The sequence below is a fragment of the Pinus tabuliformis genome, chromosome 5_1 (assembly GCF_031772625.1).
Source record: "Pinus tabuliformis cultivar Carrire ecotype Pingquan chromosome 5_1, CPIR1, whole genome shotgun sequence".
Taxonomy (NCBI): Eukaryota; Viridiplantae; Streptophyta; class Pinopsida; order Pinales; family Pinaceae; genus Pinus; species Pinus tabuliformis.
This window is the reverse complement of record NC_142305.1, coordinates 322,248,802-322,253,187: the sequence shown is the minus strand read 5'-3', so window position 1 is coordinate 322,253,187 and position 4,386 is coordinate 322,248,802.

Here is a 4,386-nt window from a genome sequence, read left to right as displayed (position 1 = left end):
TATTGCATTGTTTATTTTTTGTGTTTTAAAATTTGTATGCAGGTAATTTTTGTACAGGTTTAAAACCTACATTTGGTATCAAATTTGTTTTGGCTTCAAGGGGATGTCTTTGTTGCTGAGGGGTTTCTCTTGGGCCTGTGGTAGACCCTGTTCAGTAGGAGATCTGCAAGATCGATTCTGGTGGTGAAAGAAGATGGCAAGCAGTGGAAAGATAGAGATCGAGAAATTTAATGGTCAGAGTTTTGAGTTATGGAAACTCAAGATGGAGGATCTATTGGTGGATAAAGATCAGTGGGTCGCGGTAGATCCATGTACTAAACCAACGGGAGTGTTTGATGAAGAATGGAAGAAGTTGGATCAGAAGGCTAAGAGAAAAATATGATTGTGTGTCTCAGATTCAGTATTGCTAAATGTATCAGTGGAAGCTATGGCAAAGGCTTTGTGGGACAAGTTAGGGACTTTGTACCAATCTAAGTCTCTAGTGAATAAACTGTTCCTAAAAAAGAGTTGTATAACCTGAGGATGAAAGATGGAGACTTGGTCATAGAACATATGAACGCATTTAATACTGTGGTAAGTCAATTATTATCTATTGATATTAAAATTTTAGATGAAGATAAGTGCATTAGTTTGTTGTTTTCTCTACCAGATTCGTGGGATAGTCTGGTTATTGCAATAGGTAGCAATGCAACTACTTTGCAGTTTGATGAAATAGTCTCATCCTTGCTGAAGGAGGAGATGAGATGGAAAAACATGTAGAGCCAAAATGGTGATGCCTTGTCTATATGAGGACAGTCCCAGAACAAAAACAAAAATAAGTCATTGAGTGGAAGATATAAATCTAGAGGGAGATCTAAATCTCCAAGAAAACCTGTAAAGGTGGTGTGCTGGAAATGGGGAACGGAAGGGCACTATAAAAGGGATTGTAAATCTAAAAGTCTTGACAAAAGAAAGGGATCTGATGATGCTCCTTCTATAGAGGTGAAAACCACCTCAGATGAAGGTGGGGATGTGTACTTGGCTTCTTTATTTACACATGTAGATCATGAGGCATGATTGATTGAATCAGGTGCATCTTTTCACTTCACTCCCCATAGAGAGTGGTTTTGCGAGTATGATAAATATGATGGTGGTAATGTCTTCTTGGGGGATGACAAGAAGCCTAGAATTGTTGGTTGCAGAAAATTAAAGTTGAAGTTGTAAGGTGGAAGGGTTAGAACACTTTTGGGTGTTCTGCATATTCCTGCATTGGCTAGAAATCTGATTTTCGTAAGCAAGTTGGATGATGCAGGTGTAAAAACAGTGTTCGAGAAGGATACCTACAAAATGGTTCGGGCAGCACTGGTATTGATGCGGGGAGTTCAGATTGGAACTCTGTACAAGCTGCAAGTTAGCACCGTTATTGATGGGTGCAACAGTTCTGTGGTTCCTAAAAGTGGAGCAGAAAATCTAGTGGTATCTAGAGAGAATACCATGTTGTGGCATCAAAGGCTTGGACATATTAGAGAGAAGGGCCTTCGAATACTTCATGGTAAAGTTTTGGTAGAAGGTATGAATAATAGCTCTCTGGATTTTGATTTCTGTGAAAATTGTGTATATGGGAAGTAGAATCGGGTGAGTTTCCCCTCTGGTGGTAAGAGGGGACAACATATATTAGAGCTTGTGCACAGTGATGTGTTTGGACCTGTGAAGGTTCCATTACTGGGTAAGTATATGTACTATGTATCATTTATAGATGACTTCTCAAGGAATACATGGATATATTTCCTTAAGAAGAAATTTGAAGTCTCTGACAGGTTTAAAGAATTTAAGGCTCTGGTGGAAAACCAAACATAGAAGAAGATAAAGGTGCTCAGGACAGGTGACGGTAGAGAATTTTGCAGTAAGGAATTTGAAGAATTCTATAAGAAGTGTGGTATAGCACAGCAGAAGACTAGTCCATATACACCTCAGAAAAATGGAGTTGCAGAAAGAATGAACAAGACATTGATGGAAAGGGCAAGAAGCATGCTAAGTGGTGCCAGGTTAGGACAAGAATTCTAGGCAGAGGTGGTGGAGACTACATGTTACCTGGTCAACAGATCACCTTCATCAGCATTGGAAGATAAGACTCCATAAGAGGTATGGACTGGTAAGAAACCTTCTCTTTCACATCTGAGGGTATTTGGATGTGATACATATGTACATGTTCCAAAGGAGAAAATAACCAAGTTGGATAGTAAATCTTAAAAGTGCATCTTTATTCGGTATAAGGATGGTTTAAAGGGTTATAACCTTTGGAACCTAGTAACAAGGAAGGTTGTGTACAGCCGAGATGTGGTGTTCAGAGAGGTGAAAGATGTTATTAAACATGCAATCCGACCAAAGGAACCTGGGAAGATAGAGTTTGAGCTAAAGGAGGAAGAATCAGACTCTACAGCAGAGGAGGAATCAGAAGATGAAGAGCCACAAACTCCGAGTGTGAGAAGATCAGTTCAAGAAAGAAGGAAGCCAGAAAGGTATAGTCCATCTGCTTTCTGTTCAAATTTTTCTTTATTTATTACTGATGATGATCCCAGAACTATGAAGGAAGCAGTATATTCAGAGGATGGAAAACTCTGGAAAGAGGCCATGGTTGATGAAATGGAATCTTTGCACAAAAATGAGGTTGGGATCTGGTGGAGTTGCTGACTGGAAGGAAACCCATTGGCAACAAATGGGCATTCAAGAAGAAGACAAATGCAAAAGGAAAGGTGGAGAAATATAAATCTCGGTTGGTAGCAAAAGGTTATTCCCAGGTGCAAGGAATTGATTTTGGTGATATTTTTTCTCCTGTTGCCAAGGTAACTTCTATTAGATTACTTTTATCTGTTGCTGCTACTTTTTATTTTGAGGTAGAACAGATGGATGTGAAGACAACATTTCTTCACAGGGATCTAGAAGAGGATATCTACATGAAGCAACATGAAGGTTTTGCGGTGAAGGGTAAGAAAGAACTGGTATGAAAGTTAAAGAAGTCTCTATATGGGTTAAAACAATCACCAAGGATGTGGTATCAGAAATTTGATACATTTATACGGGGACTTGGCTTCACCAGAAGAAAAGAAGATCATTGTGTGTATTTAATTTAATTGGTGACCGTGTTATTTATCTAGTCTTGTATGTGGATGATATGTTGTTGGTTGGAAATGACAAATAAATTATCCATGATTTGAAGACCCATTTGTCCTCCAAATTTGACATGAAAGATCTTGGTGCCACAAACTATTTTTGGGCATGGAAATTAAAAGAGATCAGACAAAGAGGAAGCTCTAGTTAAACCAAAGGAAGTATGTTGAGACAATATTGCAGAGGTTTAATATGCAGGATAGTAAACCAGTGAAGGTTCCTATTCCTGTATGTGTAAAGTTATTTGTTGAATAGTGTCCCAAGACACAAGAAGAGGAAGAGGACATGTCCCGTGTTCCATATGCAAGTGCAGTCGGTAGCTTGATGTATGTGATGGTTTGTACTAGACCAGACATTACACATGTAGTGGGAGTATTGAGCAGGTTTATGTCAAAACCAGGGAAGGAGAATTGGACAGCAGTGAAGTAGGTTTTCAGGCATTTGCATGGCAATAGTGATTATGGTTTGTGCTACCAAGGAAGACCAAGATTGGACAAAGTGTTGGATATTCGTGGCTTTGTTGGTGCAAACTGGGCTAGAGATCTGGATTAGAGAAGATCTACAAGTGGGTATGTGTTTAACCTATTTGGAGTTGCAGTCAGTTGGATGAGTAAGAAACAATCTGTAGTGGTACTATCAACTACAGAGGAAAAATACATGGCAGCCACTCATGCAAGCAAGGAAGCAGTTTGGTTGCAGAGATTGTTTTCAAGTATGGGGTTAGCACAGGGAGCTATAAGGATAGACTGTGACAACCAAAGTGCAATTTTCTTGGCAAAGAACCCTGCATATCATTCAAAGACAAAGCACTTGATGTTTAGTATCACTTTGTGAGGGATATGATAGAAGAAAAAAAGGTTTTAATGGTAAAGGTGGACACTTTGAAGAATACTGCAGATGCATTGACAAAATTTGTGAGCTCTGAGAAGTTCTCTTGGTGTAGAGAAATAATGGGCATTGCAGGGCTAGAAAAATGACTAAGCTCTCTTGTGGCACCATGTGGAAAGAAAACAACAAGTGGGAGAATGTCGTGCTGTGTTATATTCTTTCCACAACTAGCCCACGTAGTTAACAGGAGGGTTAGAAGGGGGGTAGAGCCCCCCCTTCGTTGCATCAATTGCATAGCAGGGGGGTCATAGGGGGTTTGAGGGGTGCAGGTAGCCTCCCTCTATGGAGTCCAGGGTAGCACCCCGGAAAATTTTGTTTTTGGACCCTATATTAGGTTGGGAAAACCTACCT